General features: G+C 42.6%; 1 protein-coding gene and 1 long non-coding RNA gene across 4 annotated transcripts in view; one reads left to right on the plus strand and one right to left on the minus strand.

Moving 5' to 3' along the window:
• LOC126998404 (anoctamin-8-like) overlaps window positions 1-18,871 on the plus strand; it is a 157,807-nt gene that overhangs the window by 53,034 nt on the left and 85,902 nt on the right. The gene's annotated exons all lie outside the window — the stretch shown is intronic.
• Window positions 1-18,871, minus strand: part of LOC126998411 (uncharacterized) — a 109,164-nt gene that overhangs the window by 25,979 nt on the left and 64,314 nt on the right. The window contains exon 2 of the long non-coding RNA XR_007752823.1: window positions 1,029-1,103. This is a non-coding gene — a long non-coding RNA (uncharacterized LOC126998411). The remainder of the gene's footprint in view (window positions 1-1,028; window positions 1,104-18,871) is intronic.

The raw sequence follows: 18,871 nt of genomic DNA on the forward strand, positions 1-18,871 counted from the left end.
ATGCATCTCTTCTTCCCGGGAAAGCGTGAAAACTAATCTCTCTTTTCCACTGACTACGAACCAATGCATCTCTTCTTCCCGGGAAAGCGTGAAAACTAATCTCTCTTTTCCACTGACTACGAACTATTGCATCTCTTCTTCCCGGGAAAGCGTGAAAACTAATCTCTCTTTTCCACTGACCACGAACCAATGCATCTCTTCTTCCCGGGAAAGCGTGAAAACTAATCTCTCTTTTCCACTGACCACGAACTATTGCATCTCTTCTTCCCGGGAAAGCGTGAAAACTAATCTCTCTTTTCCACTGACCACGAACCAATGCATCTCTTCTTCCCGGGAAAGCGTGAAAACTAATCTCTCTTTTCCACTGACTACGAACCAATGCATCTCTTCTTCCCGGGAAAGCGTGAAAACTAATCTCTCTTTTCCACTGCGCTAGATGAAGACGAAACTGACTACGAACCAATGCATCTCTTCTTCCGGGAAAGCGTGGAAACTAACCTCTCTTTCCACTACACTGAATGAAGACGAAACTAAGAAACTACGAACTCTTCTCCCGGAAAATCGTCGAAACTAAACTCTTTACCCGCTGCACTGTAGAAAGACGTAACTGTCAAAGAACAAGGCAGTATCTTCTCCCGGAAAAAAACGTGGAAACTATCTTCTCTTTCTACTGCATTTTATAGCGAAACGATGAGAAAAGAAACCGTCTGCTCCCTAGAAAGCGTGGAAACTAACCTCTCTTTCCAGTGACTAAGAAACTGGCTGACAAACAGTGCATCTCTTCTCCCTGGAAAAGCATGAAACCAACCTCTTTTCCCACTGCTCTGTATGAAGACGAAACTAGCTATGAAACAAGGCCATCTCTACTTACTGGTGAAGCGTGGAAACTAACCTCTCTTTCCAGTGACTAAGAAACTGGCTGACAAACAGTGCATCTCTTCTCCCTGGAAAAGCATGAAACCAACCTCTTTTCCCACTGCTCTGTATGAAGACGAAACTAGCTATGAAACAAGGCCATCTCTACTTACCGGTGAAGCGTGGAAACTCTCCTCGTCTTCAGCTCGTATTTCCTTGCTCTAGCGCCCACGAAACCAAGTTCTCCCCTGCAAGAAAAGAAATGAACTACCTTGATCAATGTGCATGGATTTGTTTTTGTTTTAGCTTTTTGCGTGTAACAACTCTAGGACAACATATATTCGTTCATTATTACAGTGGACGTTATAATAGAGTTGTAAATTTCGAGAACACACACATTCGCTTGCTTATTACAAAAGACGTTACCATATTGTTGTGTTGTCGCAGTGCTGGTGAATAGGAGGAAGTATTAGTCTTAAAATGATAGGCTATTGAGGCAAAAAATGAATAACAAATATCTTCCCTCTGTATTCTTCCATATATCTTTTTCGAGTTCACTTTTATTTTGTGCGTGGAAATGTTGCGACTCTTCAGCAAAATCATTCCTCTCTGTCTCTCAGTTTCTGTAATCCTCTAAATGCTTCTGTCCACTTTCTCCTTCTCTCTCATTAATTTTACTTTCGTTTTCTCTTTCTCGTCTTCTCAGTGTTTGTGGGCTGCTGAACAGGCGGGTTATAGTGTCCGCACTCCTCCCTCTCTACCTGATTCGCCTCTTGTACTAGAATAAAATAATAATAATAATAATAATAATAATAATAATAATAATACCTCTTGTTCTGTGTATAAGGATTCAGGGCATTACGTTCTCCTTTGTTCCTGCACCTCACAAACCCACCTTCTCAAAACTTTCTTCTTACATACAAAATACGGAATCAAAATTACAAAAACACAGACCTTTGTTGCCTCTAACGTCTCTGGATGCCTCTGCTTAAGAAATGAATGCAGAACACCAAGAAAGAAAGTATGAACCTAGATACCATTCGAGCTAAGATATCACCACTTTAGTGTGAAAGAGGTTTTTAAGAGTCTAGATGTGATATACCTACATGCCTTAAGTCCAAACCCATCATCATCTTCAGTCATTGCCATTTTTCTTTAGTCTACTTCAGGACACATGCAGGTCTTTCTTAACAGCCTCCAAATCTTTCTGTGTGAGGCTACTGTACTCCATCCTGCTCAGGCAAATGCTCTTCATGTAGCTCCACCTGGCATACTCTTCCTGCCCTGACCTCACCAACAATATCCTTTTCGCTCTTATCTTCAGAAATATAGTCGTTTAAAAAGGTTTATTCTGCTTGTTTATGAGAGCGGCCAATGTGTGTGGACGCTATTTTGACCCGTTTGGTGCGTTGCTCGCTTTTCCGCTGTGCCTGGCTGAAGCGTGCAATTCCTGAAACTTCAAACTTCAAATGAGAAAGACTGAGAGGATTAGTCATGAGTGCTGCCAAGTCCAGAACCAATGTGTGTGAACGCTATTTTGAGGCCACTAAACGTGTTGATTCTCCGCTCTAATGTGTTGCTTGCTTCCTCTTGCCTGGGTAATGCGTGCAATTCCTGGAGCTTCAAGAGAGAAAGACTGGAAGAAAATTTGTTGTGAGCGACGCTAAGTCCAGAACCAATGTGTGCACGCTGCTTTCACCTCCTCTCGTGTTGCTTCTCCGCTATGGGGGGCGCTGCCTTTCTCATGCCTGGCTGAACCTTGTAACTCCTGGGGTTTGAAAAGAGAGACTGAAAGAAAGATTGTGTATGAGTGCTGCCAACCTATGTGTAGACGATATTTTCACCTCCTACCGTGTTGTTTCGCTATAGAGGTTGCTGGGTTCCTGGTGCCTGGCTGAACCTTGTAACTCCTGGGGTTTTAAAAGAGAGACTGAAAGGAAGATTGTGTATGAGTGCTGCCAACCTATGTGTAGACGATATTTTCACCTCCTACCGTGTTGCTTCAGGTTGCTGGGTTCCTGGTGCCTGGTTGAACCTTGTAATTCCTGGAGCCTCAGAAGGGAAAGATTACACATTCTCTGATTAGCTTGCCTGCCCTAATTCTCTTTGGTGGAGGGCAAAGTTGCGTACAGGGAATTATGAATATGATCTGAGGGAAAGTATAATTATGCTGGAACATTTATGAAAGAGGGTAACATTTTTTTTAGAACAATCGGTAATTATGTTGAAAGCTGCAGAGAAAGACGGAAATGTTTAACGACGGAGGTGTGATGATGTTGTACGATGTGTGACAGGCGGCGGCAAGGTTAACATTTGTATAAACTATTGGTGATTGCGTTTAAGTTCTAGGAAAGACGGAAATGTTTGACGAAGAAAGTGTGGTTATGTTACAGGCGGCGACAACGTTCCGCTATGAATCTTCAAAACGTTCCCCTTCAAAGCTTCATTTCTCTGCCATGATTCCTCAGCCTGCTCCCAACCCCTCGCCTCACCTTCCTTCACTTCATCACAACTTCATTCACTCTCCTCTCCAGCTCTCCACTCCACCTTACTCGTCATATTCATCTCTGATTCGAATGACTCCATAGCTTATCCCACTTACCCATATCCTCACTTCCTTACTCCTCTCAAGCTAAACTCCACCTTTCTTCCCATTTTCATCCTGCTTTCCCATAGTTCAGTATATCCTCACAGCTTCGGACATATCCAACTGGTATTTTAGCCCGTTCCACAATCCTTGTCCACCTATAAATCTCCATACCTTTCAATACGCTTTTCATTCCATCATCCCTTCCTGCCGTCCCTTTCCCATAGTCGCTCAGCCTACACCGCTCTCTCTATTTCGTTTTCCAAGTACTATAACTTCTTGCACGTTTTCCAATCCGTCTCCCTCCAAAGTCTCATTCCTTTTCCCATAGTCGCTTAACCAACACCGCTCTATCCACTTTATTTTCTAAGCCGTACGCCTTCTCTAACGTTATCCATTCCACCTGCATCTACACCCTCATCTCCCCCTCTACAACTTCCCTTACGCTTTCCATTCCATCTCCTTCCACACCCTTATCCCTTCCCTATAGTTGCTCATCCTCCATCATTCCCTCTACTCCATTTCTCCCTTTTATAGGCCCGACAACCTCTCTCACGTTTTCCATTCCACCTAACTCGCTATCCTGCAGTCCATAACGCGGCCCCCTCTGGCCATCCCGCGGCTCATCACCCCCTTAACACACGCCGCCAACGGACCATCCCGCCGCTCGCGGACTCTGAGCCTCATCTGCGTCTCCGCATTAGTATTCATGTCCATCCCACAACAAGTCCCGCCCGGCAACCTTCCAGCACGCACGGAAAACAATGCGTGCGAGTGTGTGTATGCGAGTGTGTGAGTGTGTCCCTTCTCCTGCCACCCGAAAACACAAGCAGACGAATTAATTATACCTCAGCCAACTCCCCACACCCGTAAACAAGCTAGTAGCACACGTAAACAAATAAACAAACGAAAACAATAAGTGCGTGAGTGAGTTAAAGTGTGTGTCCCTTCTGCCACCGTAAACACATGCAGGTGAATAAATTATACCTCAGCCAACTCCCCACACCCGTAAACAAACTAGTAATACAGGTAAACAAATAAACAAACCGAAAACAATGAGTGTGTGAGTGTGTGAGTGCGTGTGTCCTTTCTCCTGCCACCCAAAAACACCGACAGACGAAGTAATTATAAGTGAAAGTAAATTGGGCACTCCTGTCAACAAGCTCATCACGTACGTATATATAACCAAACAAAGAAAACAAAAATATATAAGTCTTTCTCTCTCTCTATCTCTTTCTGCCACTCAACCACACCTACACACAAAGTAGTCATAGCTAAGCACACTCGCCTCACCTGTAAACAAACCTAATCATATACGTAGACAAACAAAACAAAAAACAAGCCTAAAGCAATGATGTGTGTGTCCCTCTTCCTGGCGCCCAACCACACCTACAGAGAAAGTAATTCTACCTGAGCCAAGATAATCACTTGTAAACAAACAAATCACGCTCACAAAAAAAGATGACCGTAAACACAAATAACCCAATCCTACCTGCAAACAGACTGACCTTACCTGTAAACAAGCTCATCATAAGTGTAAACAAATCATCCAACCGTGCTTCCAAATACAAACATGCTAACCTTACCTACAAACAACCTGATACCTGTTATTTAGCCATTCGTATTTGTAAACAATCTACATACGAACAAACAAAGCAAACACACGTACAAACAAATAATCTAATACACTTATAAAAAAACACACCAATGCACAAAGCCAACATATACCATAAAAAAAAGACATGAGACAAAAACCCAAACATATACTACACAAACGTAAGCATTAACAAGCAAACAAACATACTATACCTACAAACAAAATCTCCAACACAGCACAAACAACGCACGAAACCAACTTAACGACCAAACACGGAACAAACACTAGAAACATGAATATAAACAAACAAGCAACAAACTAAGACCAAAACACAAACACGCAAAACAAAATTAGAAAACACCGCACAAACAAACATATATAAGCAAACAACACAAACTTAACAAACACTGGAAAGAAATACACGCAATCACGAACACACAAACACGACCTTGCTTACAAAGAAAACAAACTGAATACAAACAGAAAAACAAAATTAAACAACACACCGAAAAAAATAGAAACACACAAACCATAAACAAAAAAAACAAAAAAACACGGAACCATAAACAAACACGACCTCACTTATACACAAAACCAACGCAACACAAACACAACAAAACAAACTTAGAAAAACACCGAAGAAACAACACAAACACACAAACCATAGACAAACAAACACCGAACAACACAAATGTAACTAAACAAACACAGCACCACGAAGCACACAAATATATTTAAACAAACACAACGAAGACAAAACAAAACACCGACAGCAACACGAAACAAACAACCATAAACAAACCATTCCAAAATACAAACACAATCAGAACAAATCAGAAAACGAGAACAAACTCACCAAACGATCAAAACAAAACAGAACCAAAAACAAACAAACGAACGAGCGAACAAAGTCTCCCGGCGTATCAAGTGAACCAAACTCAACCTTTCCCGACGAAGACAGACAGACAAACACTCCCCCTAGCGGCGAGCTGACAAAACAACCGTGCAACCCCCCCATCAGGCCATCCATCAGGCTCCCGAACACACACACACACACACACACACACAGCCAACCAGCGAGTGTACCTTCTCTTCTCTTTATTTTCCTTTTTTTCCTTTCCTGCTCCTCTCCCTTCTTCCTTTCCTCCCTTTTTCAGTTGCTTTTTTTCCTTCCTTTCTTTGCCCTTTCCTTCCAAGCTTTCTCTTTGTCTTTCTTTTCTTTCTTTCCCTCCGATTTCCTTCCCTTCTTTCCTCCTCCCCTCTTTCCTTCCCTTCCTTCCTCCTTCCCCCTTCCCTTCCTGTCCCTCCTCATCTTTGTCCTTGTCTCTCTTTAATTTATTTCCTCCGATTCCCTTTCCTTTCCTTTCCTTTCTCTCCTCTCACCATATTTTCCTTTCATTCCTATTCCCCTATTTTCTTTATTTTCCCTTTCTTTACTCTCCTTCTCCTTCCCTTCCCTTCATTTTCTTTCCTTTTCCTTTCTCCTTTTCCCTTACCTTCATTCCTTTTCCCTCCCTTCCCTTCTCTTTCCTTTCTACATGCCCTTTCCTTTCCATCCTTTCGTTTCCCATCCCTTTTCCCCTGCATTCCATTTAGTCCCCTCCGTTCATCCCCCTTCCCGCACCCTCCTCCTCACTTACTTTCCCCTTCCCCTCCCTTCATTTTCCGCACCTTTCTCTTTTATATCTTTCTCTTCTCTTCCCTTCACTTCCTTCCCCTTCTCTCATTACTCCATGTCCTTACCTTTCCTATCCACTCTTTCTCTCTCTTTCCTTCCCTTCCCATTACTCCCTCTTCATTTCCTTTCCCCTCTCCTTCCCTTATTTTTCGGATCTATTTCATAGCTCTCTCTTCCCTTCCCCTCATTTCCTTACCCCCTTTCCTTCCCTTCCCTCCCCACCCTTACTCTCTCTCCTCCTCCCTCCCTTCCCCCTCCCTCTCCCCCCTTCCCTCCCTTCCGAGAGCCTCCTGCCCTGAATATGGTGAGCAAAAATTTACATATGTTCATGCAGGTGGTACGGGAATGCTCTCTCTCTCTCTCTCTCTCTCTCTCTCTCTCTCTCTCTCTCTCTCTCTCTCTCTCTCTCTCTCTCTCTCTCTCTCTCTCTCGTCTTTTTTTTTAGGGAAAGGAGATATTTCGAGGGTAACGGAAGAGGAAAAAAAATGAACGCAATCCCAAGAAAAGAGTAACAAAGAACAAGAAAAAAAGAGGCTGTAAAGAGATAAGAAAGAGACAGTTTAATTAAGGGCTAGAGAAAAATGACGACCCGGAGCTAAAGAATAAGGGAACAGCACAAGGGCTACAGAAAGAAAGGAGGAAATACAAAGGCTATAGAAGAAATTAACCGACTTAAAAGACTATAGAGCAACAAAGGAGACAGTAAACCGGGGAAAAATAAAGGAATAAGGTAGTTCATTAGCTAGGGAATAAAGGAAGAGCGGAAAAAAGAAAGTTAAAGAGGGACAGAGAAGTAGTAGGCAGAGAAGTAGGAAGTCCAGGAGATGCAGACTAATGAAACAGCATAAAAAAGAGAAGGTTTGAGGGCAACAAAAAAAAAAGTAGGAAGACCATGAACAATAAATTAAAAGAGCAACATGAAAAAAGGAGAAAGTTCACAGGTAACAGAGAAAAATGTAGGAAGTACTTGAGCTACAAAATAAAGGAACAACAAAAAAGGAGAAAGTTCACAGGTCACAGAGAAAAAGGTAGGAAGTACTTGAGCTACAAAATAAAGGAACAACAAAGAAGGAGAAAGTTCACAGGTCACAGAGAAAAAGGTAAGAAGTACTTGAGCTACAAAATAAAGGAACAGCAAAAAAGGAGAAAGTTCACAGGTCACAGAGAAAAATGAAGGAAGTAAATGAGCTACAAAATAAAGGAACAGCAAAAAAGGAGAAAGTTCACAGGTCACAGAGAAAAATGAAGGAAGTAAATGAGCTACAAAATAAAGGAACAACAAAAAAGGAGAAAGTTCACAGGTCACAGAGAAAAAGGTAGGAAGTCCGTGAGCTACAAAATAAAGGAACAGCAAAAAAGGAGAAAGTTCACAGGTCACAGAGAAAAATGTAGGAAGTACTTGAGCTACAAAATAAAGGAAAAGCAAAAAAGGAGAAAGTTCACAGGTCACAGAGAAAAATATAGGAAATCCATGAGCTACAAAATAAAGGAACAACAAAAAAGGAGAAAGTTCACAGGTCACAGAGAAAGATGAAGGAAGTACTTGAGCTACAAAATAAAGGAACAGCAAAAAAGGAGAAAGTTCACAGGTCACAGAGAAAAATATTGGAAATCCATGAGCTACAAAATAAAGAAACAACAAAAAAGGGAAAAGTTCAAGGGCGGAAAAAAAGGAAACAGTCCATTAGTTAACGAAGAGTGAAACAACAATTAAGGAGACGGTTCAAAGGCTACAGAATAAAAGAACCAGGGCAAAGATTACAAAGAAACGGAAAACGGATCAAAGACTATAGAACACGACACAACCATTAAGACTTAAAAAAAATGGAGACAGTTGAAGAGCGATTGGACAAAGAAACCAAAATGGACCACAGAAATAAAAGATGAAAGACAAAACACTAAATAAAAAAAAGAAACACTACCAGCACAATAGGAAATTAGAATCAGATAATAGAGCAGAGATAAAAAGAAACATTTAATGCGGTACAGAAAAAGAAGAAACCAGAATAAAGAGAAAAGAAATAAAAAAAAACCTATAAAGCGCCGCAGAAAAATGACAGACGAGCTACACAAAGAATATGAGGAAGATTAAAGAAAATAAAAGAGAGAGAGAGAGAGAGAGAGAGAGAGAGAGAGAGAGAGAGAGAGAGAGAGAGAGAGAGAGAGAGAGAGAGAGAGAGAGAGAGAGAGAGAGAGAGAGAGAGAGAGAGAAAAGAGAGTTCATGAAGCACGGAGGGGAAAAACAACCCAAGCAACACGATAGCCGCTCCAAAAAAAGAAAAAAGAAAAAGAAAAAACAAGGCACAAGGCGAGAGTTCCAGGCTGTGTCAAGAGAGAAAACAACAACCAGCACAGCACTCCACTTACACGGCCTTCATTAACACAGCACTCCTTGACACACCACGTTCCATCACAGCACGTCACGACACAGCAATCTAAGACGCAATTTCACAACACTGCACTTCACAACCCTCCCTGACTCCCCAATACATCACAGCCCTCCACGGCACTACAACACAGCATTTCAGAACAGCCTTTCATGTCTCTTTCGGTCACCTCTTATGATTCTTTTTTAGGAGCAGCAAGTAGCGGGCTTTTTTTTTATTGTTTCCTTTTTTTGTGCCCTTGAGCTGCCTCCTTTGCTGTATAAAAAAAAAAATACAGCTCTACACAGACAAAACCCTCCCTGACACCCTAATATTTCACAGCACTCCACGGCACTAGAACACAGCATTTCAGAACACCCTTTCATATCACCACTACGCAATATAGCTCTACACAAACACAACACTCCCTGACACCCCAATACCTCACAGCACTCCACGGCACTACAAAACAGCATTTCACAACCCCCTTACTTGTCACCACTACGCAACACTCACTGACACAACGTTCCTTAGCACAACACTTCTTGACACCACTACACAATACGGGACTCCTTGACACCACTATATATACGGCACAGCACTCAGCAACACATCATTTCACGACATAGCACTACACACCACACCACAGCACAACGCAGCTCTTCACAACACAGCACTTCGCAAAACAGCACTTCCCAACACAGCACTTCACAGCAAACCACTACACACACACACTACTTCTCAACACCACATCAGAACACAGCACTACAAAACACAGCACTTTACAACACAGCACTACAAAACACAGCACTTTACAACACGGCACTTCAAAACGCAGCACTCCTTCACAACACACAACACACCATTATATAACATAACACAACACGACTCCACACTCTTTACAGTACTTCACAACACTACGCAACACAGCATTTCAGAATACAACACAACACAACACAGCACTTTACAACACAGCACTCCACAATACCAAAACATAACACAGCACTCCACGTCACTACACAGCACAGAGCTTCACAACGCAATGTAACACAGCACTCCGCGACGCAGCAACGCCGGCAGCGGTGATCCGGGTTGATCATAATATAAAAAGTCCTTGGCGCAAAAATAGACCATAATCTATGTAAGTAATTATTTTCTGCGCCCGAAGTAATTTAGTATGATTGCACTGAATTAAGGAAAATGTCAGAGATAATATCGCATGTTTCTTTTTTCATTTCCTCTTTTACCTGTGTTGTAGGTCTTCGCACATTTCATAAATTTAATTAAATACACGTATACATCAGAGGGGTTGGAGTAAGTGTTTTTTTTAAATATTTTTAGGAGCAACATTACGAAACTCTTAGGAGGTTAAATGCCATTGTTCATTTATAAGGCTTTTGTATATATTTTTGTTTGCGAGTTTTTTCGTATCAAACACTTTCATAAAGATGCATGACACTGAAGTAAAGTGTCTGTTACGAGCATCTTTACGTATAATGCAGAAAATCTCAAGTTACTGAATATATATCTTTACAACACGTAGCCTGTTCGCTAAAGTATATCATTGATTTATTTTTTATATTATTTAAACAGAATCCACCCTGTTCGCCCCTTTCCTCCTCTCTGGCTACAGGAAAAAATTCTGTAGCGAGCATCTTCAAGGAGGGTACAAAATATCTGAAGTTACTCGGCTAATATTTCTCCAACACGTTGCGGATATCATATATAATGTTCACATCTTACGTACAACTCAGTACTAAAACCTAATCTTACGAACATCTTTACGTACAAACAAACACACCGTAAAAAACTTATATCCACAATTTCCTCCTGTCAGCGGCCTGCAGGAAGACACTCTCTCCCATGATCTACGCATAGCCGGGAAGACGTTAAGCAAACAAAGACGGGGGGAGGAGGGCTGGTGAAGTGAGACAGGCAAGAAGGGGAGGGGGTAGGGGAGGGTGACAGGTGGAGGGAGGAGGGGAGGGTCGTATCTCAGCTGATAGATTTGTAAACAAGGCGCTGGAACAGAGTTTAACCAAAGAAAACGGATCTTAAACGTATATATGACCATGAGAGAGAGAGAGAGAGAGAGAGAGAGAGAGAGAGAGAGAGAGAATGCCAGTTACAAATGACGTTGGGATTACATACACACACAGAAAAAAAAATAATCTCTCTCTCTCTCTCTCTCTCTCTCTCTCCCCTGAAGTAGGTGCCTCACAAGTCAACAAAAGTAATCACCAAATTTTCCGAAAGACTAAGCCTAAATTGTCCATTGATCTCCTCTCCCTTACCCCCTTCCCTCCCTATCTCCCTCCCTCCCTACTTCCCCTTCTTCTTCCCTCCCTCAATCTTTCTCCGGTGTCGACTTTTTTCTTTTTCCTCTCTTCATCCACCAGTCTTTCCTTTCCTCCCTACCTTCCTCCCTCCGACCCTCCCTACCTACTTCCCTCCCTCCCTATTTATCAACTTCCCTCCCTTTCTTTTTCTTCCGTTTCGACTCGTTTCTTTTTTCTTCCTTCTTCCATCAAACTTACCTTCTTCTCTCCCTCCCTCCCTCTCTCCCTACCTTTCTACTTCCTTCCCTCCCTTTCTCTTTCCCCGTGCCGACTCCTTCCCTTACTCCCTCCTTCCCTTCCTTCCTTCCTCCTTCTTCCCTCCCTTCCTTCCATTCTTCCTACCTTCCTTCCTTCCTTCCTTTCTAGCCTACCCAATTAACTTTTTTTTCTTATTCTCTTCATTATTATTTTTTTTTATCTTTGAACCCTACTTTTTTACAGTTTTGTTGATGGCTTTCTAGAAACTCTCTCTCTCTCTCTCTCTCTCCTTCCTCTGCCTTTTCCTTTCTCTCTCTCTCTCTCTTCATTTACTCCATCCCTCTCTCTCTCTCTCTCTCTCTCTCTCTCTCAACGGCAGGGCATCAAAACAAACAAGAGAAAGAGACAAACATACCAAAACGAAATCAGTCGCTAGGGGAGACTGTTGCAATGGTTACCACCTTACAACCAGAGCCATCAGACTTCCCTATGACTTAAACGCTTTCCTTAAGGGGAGGGAGGGAGCATTCAGCCACCACCTCAGGCACTAACGGTGACTAACCTAACCTACACCATTATTTCTTTACTAATTAACCCTGTCTAACTTTAAAGGGAGTAGATTGCTTTTTATTTTCTTTATTTTTTTGCAGTAAAGGAGGCAGCTCAAGGTCAAAAATAATTAAAAGGAGGAATTCATAAACTCCCGCTAAAGTTGCCCCCTAAAATAGAGGATAGAGAACGTACACAAAAGAGAAATACAGGTAAAGTTGGGGCCATACACTCCACAGGTAAAGTTGGGGAAATACACTATAACTACGCGTGACCTCGGTGTTCATCTCCGTCGCAAAAGAGAGGGATAGATTAATTTACCCATTGGCCTATCTCCCTAACCAGAGCCAGATCCATATCGACCAGGTAAGCGGATTCACGTGTTCAGGTGTGGCCTCGGGTGTTACACTAATTACAGGTGTCACGCGCCGAGTCCCCAGCGTCAGGGTGTAGCGTGAGAGTGAAAGTCTGACGAAGGAGGGAGATGGGGGTGGAGGGGAAGAGAGAGAGAGAGAGAGAGAGAGAGAGAGAGAGAGAGAATCAATTAATTACTAACAGCGTGCCGTGGAAACCAGGTGAATCGTATTTCTTGTTGGTTTTCTTCCCGAACGTCGAGGCTTTTAACGAGGCTTTTGAGGCTTTGTGAACAACTAGATGGACAGATAAACAGACACAGACAGACAAATATTGATAGATAGATAGATAAATATAACATAGACAGACTGTTACGCATACGAGAAAGAGATAGATAAATAGCCAAGTAAATGGATATACTGACAGAGATACGTAATTAGGTATTAAGGTAGATAGATATGAAAGATAAGCTAGATAGAGGGATAGATAGATAGATCGACAGACTGTTAGCTAAATAGAAAGAGGCTGTGATAGATACATAAACTAATAAATAGATACACTGACAGCCAAGTAAGAAAGGAGAGAGGTAGCCAAATAAACCCGAGATAAAGATAGATATAGAAAGTTAGACAAAGCGACACTGTTAGAAGTATAATAAGATAGATAGATATAAAGGCTTAATGAGAAAGATTGACAGATAAATAAATAAACAGAGAGGTATGTCGGGAATGAGGGAGGTAGAGAGATAACACAGAAATAAAGACAGACAAAGAGATTAAGTAATGTTGTGCAATTCAAAAGCCGGTAAAATCCTATACTCAAAATTATTATCGGCCGTCGTGACCTCGGACCGTTCAAAACTAATGCTGGATAATCCCTTTTTGCCTCTTTTTTTTTCGGTCCAATAATTCTTCTCCGCGCGTGTGTATGAGATTGGATCCATTTTGTGTGACTTTCATTCTATTTTTTTCACGATGGAGCTTTCTCTCTCTCTCTCTCTCTCTCTCTCTCTCTCTCTCTCTCTCTCTCTTCCTCTTACTCTCTTCCTCTCCCCCATTCCTCTCCTTCTTCCTCTCTTTCTTCCTCTCCTTCTTCCTCTCCCTCCCTCTTTCCCTCCCTCTTTCCCTCCCCTTCCCACACTCCCCATTTCCCTCCCCTTCTCACTCCCCTCTCCCCTCCCACAATCTCTCTCTCTCTCTCTCTCTCTCTCTCTCTCTCTCTCTCTCTCTCTCTCTCTCTCTCTCTCTCTCTCTCTCTCTCTCTCTCTCCTCCTCCTCACAATTCTATGGCCTGGCTTCGGGGCTTCTCCTCTCCTCCGCCAAGCACAATAACCCAACTTGCCGTCCCGCCTTCCTTCCTTCCCTCCCTCACCACCGCCGCCACAGCCATTGTACACATAGAGGATAGACTTTTAACTCGCTTTTAGACTTATTTCTCCTCTTTCTCCTCTTCCTCTTCCTCTTCCTCTTCCTTCTCCTTCTTCGCCTTCTCATCTCTATCTCTATCTCTTTCTCCTCCACCTCCTCTTCCTCTTCCTCTTCCTCTTCCTCCTCCTCCTTTTCCTTTCCCTTTTGTGTAATGGTGGAGAAAAAGCTTATTATAATACAGTCTCAGTTCTTTTCTTTCTTCAGAGGATACTTAAAAATCTACATACATAATATATTTTTCCTTTTGGCCCTTTTTGCCTTTTTTTAGGAGGTATGTATCCAAAATCTCAATAATAAATCATTCTATATTTTACTCGTTCTTTTGGCATCTAAATTCTTCATCTAAAAAAAAAATTAGGTTACTTAGTCTAAAAATGTCAGTCTCTTTTTACTTTTCCACCATAATTCTTCTTCTTTCAAATATATTCTAGTTATAAATCACTCTTTTTTGGAGATACTATTAATTCTTCGATAAAAAAAAAGGTACAAAAACGTTAAAAATCAATCATTCCTTTTATCTACTTTTTCATCATAATTCTTCGTTTTCAAATTTCCACGAAAAAGATTCAACCATTTCCCTTTATTGTTATTACTTTTTTCCTGGAAGCTTGGCTATTTAGGTCTCCATCTCCTCCTCCTCCTCCTCCTCCTCCTCCTCCTCCTCCTCCTCCTCCTGCTCCTTCTCCTCCTCCTTCCTTCCTTTTGTCCCTTCCGTGGATCATGATAAAATTCAATTACGTACCCTTTTTAACCCCCTAACACCCTCCCCCTTATCCACCCACCCACCATAACCTTCCATAGAATATAACACAATTCCTCCCAGAGCCCCCCCCCCTATTAGATTCACCTACCCACGCACTACCATCCTAACCTAACCTAACCTTCCCATAACACAATGCCCCCCACACCTTCCCTCACTCCCATCCACTGGCACCCTAACCTAACCACAACACAATTCTCTCGTTCTGTCGCCTTTCTTTTCCCTTCCTCCGGCACACACAATAACCTTCGCCGCTAGACAGTCCCCCACGCCCCTCACCCACACCATGACACCCTCACCAGTCACCACTACTTCCAGCTTCACCCCCACGACCCCTATTACCCTCATCCTCACCCCCTCTCCCCCCCCCCAACACTTTCACCCCCACAACCCTGTCCCCAACCTCCAGCCTCTCCTTCACCATCCCGTCCCTACCCCTTCCCTCTTCCCTCCACTACCACGACCCACATTCCTTCTCTTTACTGGTGGACCTCCTCGTGATATTTACTCCCCCCCCCCTCCCCCCCCCCCCCCCCGATTGGAGTTGCTCTAAGGTCGACTGACGCCCCTTTCACACAAGCAAGACGGCCCTTCACGACTATTTCTCGACTTGTATTGACCACCCGCACTATTGCCGCTCTCTCTCTCTCTCTCTCTCTCTCTCTCTCTCTCTCTCTCTCTCTCTCTCTCTCTCTCTCTCTCTCTCTCTCTCTCTCTCTCTCTCTCTCTCTCTCTCTCTCTCTCTCTCTCTCTCTCTCTCTCTCTCTCTCTCTCTCTCTCTCTCTCTCTCTCTCTCTCTCTCTCGGCGAGGAACTTTAAATGCTCAATGACCGAGAGTTACGGGAAGAGGAAGGAAGAAATAGAGGCAGGTCACACACACACACGCACACGCACACACGCACGCACACACACACACACACACACACACACACACACACACACACACACACACACATACACACAGTATAAGGTCACGATTATACAAACATGGAGAGAGAGAGAGAGAGAGAGAGAGAGAGAGAGAGAGAGAGAGAGAGAGAGAGAGAGAGAGAGAGAGAGAGACCTAAGCAGACAGACAGAAAGAGCTAAACAGCCCAGCCCAGACAAACAGACACAAACACATAAAGAAAAAAAACATGAGTACGAGAACAGAAAAAAAAAAAGATAGACAGCAAACAAACAAACAAACGACGCCAGACTCCGAATATTAATCTTTCTCTTTTCCCTTTAAAGAAAAAAAGAAAAGAAAAAAAACACACACGGTGAAGATTTTAATAAACATCACAAAGTGGAGATGACTGAAGAGAGCCTGGAGTGGCGGTAGTGGTGGAGGTGGAGGTGGTGGAGGAGGTGGTGGTGGTGGCGCCGGCAAGGTGAAGTGTCCATTAGAGGTGAGACTTAATAATATGAAACCAAGGGGGGAGGGGGGGGGGTAGATGGGGTGGTGGTGGGAGGGGGGGGTCGAGGAGGAGAAGAAGAGGCATGGGGGGAGGGAGGGAGGGAAGGAAGGAAAGTCGGGAGGAGGAGGAGAAAGTCAGGAGGAGGAGGAGGAGGAGGATGTAGATTAGGAGGAAAGGAAGGAAGAAGATAAGATGAAGGAGGAGGATAAGGAAGAAGGAAGGAAAAAAGGAAGGAAGGAAGGAAGGAAGGAAAGAAGGCAGGGAAGAAGGAGGGAATGAGAGGAGGAAGAGAAAGAGAAATAAGTCTAAAAGAGTTATGGACTGGGCTGGCAAGGAGAGGAGGAGAAATGAAGAGAAGGAGAGGTGAGGAGAGGAGGAGGACGAGGAGTAGGGAAAAGAAAAGGAGGTCTAAAAAGCAGGTTAGGGGTTATGGAGGAAAGGTGGCGGAAGAGATAATGGCGCGGTGGAGGAGAAATAAAGGAGAGTGGAGCGCTGGGCAGGGAGATAAACAAAGGCGGGGTGAGAGTAGGGAGAAAAAAGGTGAAAACAAGAGAATAACGTGACTATAGGACGCAACGGGTAGATTATAAGACGGTTGAAGTGCATGGGTGTGACGCTTTTAGTGGAGAGAGATAACCAGAAATGAGATGAAAGAAAGGAAGAATAGAAAATACGAGGGTGGAGAGAGAAAGGAGACAGGAGTGACGTGACTATATGATACAACGGGTAGATTATATACGGTTGAAGTGCATGGGTGTAGATATTTTGGTGGAGAGAGATAACCAGAAATGAGATGAGAGGAAAAGAAATGAAGAATAGAAAAGACGAGGGTGGAGAGAGAAATGAGACAGGAGTGACGTGACTATCTGATGCAGTGGTTGAATATATAATGACTGAAGTGCATGGGTCTGACGTTCTGGGAGGAGAGAGATAAACAGACGTGAAATGAGTGAAGTAAAAAGGAAGGAGACAGGAGAGCGACGTAACCTTATGATGCAATGATTGAATATTATAATGATAGAAGTGTTAGATGATGACGTGGTGGGAAAGTGATGAATTGAAATAAGATGAGCGTGGAAAGAGGTTGGAGGAGACAGAAGAGTGACGTGAGGAATATGTAGGTAAGATGCGAGAATATGAAATGATAAATAAGTAGACGTGTGCTTGAAACAGGGATAGAAGTACAAGGTGAAGGAATAGAGAGAAAAGCGAGAAAATTGATGAGAAGTGGACGAGGATAAAAGAGAATGAAAGTAAGAGGCGATGGTATAAAGACACGAAGCGAGAAAAAAGGTAGATAAATAAGACATATAAATACAGTAGGAATAAATCAGAGGTATAAAAACAGACGAAGGTATAACAAGACGGAGAGATAATAGAAATAAGTATGTTAATAAAGTTGATAAGATAGATAAATAAGCAAACAAATAGAAGGTACAAAAAGGGCGATGATATAACAAAACGAAGAAGACTGATGAAGAGTAGACATAGTAGTTACCAAAGAAATACAGGTAAAACATGACTCATTAACGTAGGTGAAGAAAACAATAACCATAGATTTGAACACCTGAATAGCAAAGGAAAGGATAGAAAGGGGAATAGATAAAGCGTGATAAGGAATGCAGTAAAGAAGACGTAGTAAAAGAGACAGGAAGAGAAAGTACAGGTAAAAGGTGAGTAATTAACAGAGGTGAGGGAAACGATAACCAGAAATTTGAACACCTGAAAGAAAAGTAAATAAAGAAAAGAGAAAGGTAGACAGATAAGTAGTGGTAAAGAATGGGTCGTTGCGTGATTAATGGTGTGAAGGGAAGGGTGAAGACACTGTAGAAGGGAATGGTTGAATAGATAAGGGGAGGGTGTGGTCAGCAGGGAGATGGCAAATGATACAGAAAGTGGGTCATGTTAGAGAGAGAGAGAGAGAGAGAGAGAGAGAGAGAGAGAAAAGGGATGGGTGAGTGTAATGAAGAGAAGAAAGAGGATGGTTGTGCTCTCTCTCTCTCTCTCTCTCTCTCTCTCTCTCTCTCTCTCTCTCTTCTCTCTCTCTCTCTCCTCCTCCTCCCCCTCCTCCTCCTCCTCTCTCCCCTTTCTTCCTTAATTAATCATTCTCCTGAGATTTATTCAACACTTTCTCTTCTCTCTCTATTTTCTTCCTTCCCTCTTTGTCCTCTCACTCCACACCCTTGTAACTTTTCTTCTCATTATCATTTTCTGTCCCTGATCTCTCTTTCTTTCTCTCATCCTTAATACACACATAATGCTTCTCTTTTTGCTTTATTTTCCCTCCTCCTTAATCTATTTTACCTTTATGCTTTTCTTCCTTTCTTCCTACTTTCCTTCCTTCGGGTCTTTCTTGCTTTCTTTCTGTATTTCCTCCTATTCTTCTTTTTGTCTTTCTTTCATTTTTCTTTCCTCTTCCCTTTCTTACTGTTTTTCTTCCTTTCTGGCTTTTTTTTCAATTCTTTTCCCTAATGCACTCTATTCCTTGTTATTTAATTTGCCCATCCTTCCTTGCCTTTCTTTCTCTCCTCTTATCCTCTTCATTTTCTTTACTCTCTTTCTTCTCGTTTCGTTTCCTTCTCTATCTATCTATCTATCTATCTATCTGTAACTATTCTCTTTCTTGATTCTTTTCTTCTTGTATCACTTTTCTTTTCCCAAATCATCATTACAACCACCACCACCACCACCCCTGCACCACCCTTACCACCACCACCCCTGCACAACCCTTACCACCACCACCCCTGCACAACCCTTACCA

This window comes from Eriocheir sinensis, chromosome 14 (assembly GCF_024679095.1).
Source record: "Eriocheir sinensis breed Jianghai 21 chromosome 14, ASM2467909v1, whole genome shotgun sequence".
Lineage (NCBI taxonomy): Eukaryota > Metazoa > Arthropoda > Malacostraca > Decapoda > Varunidae > Eriocheir > Eriocheir sinensis.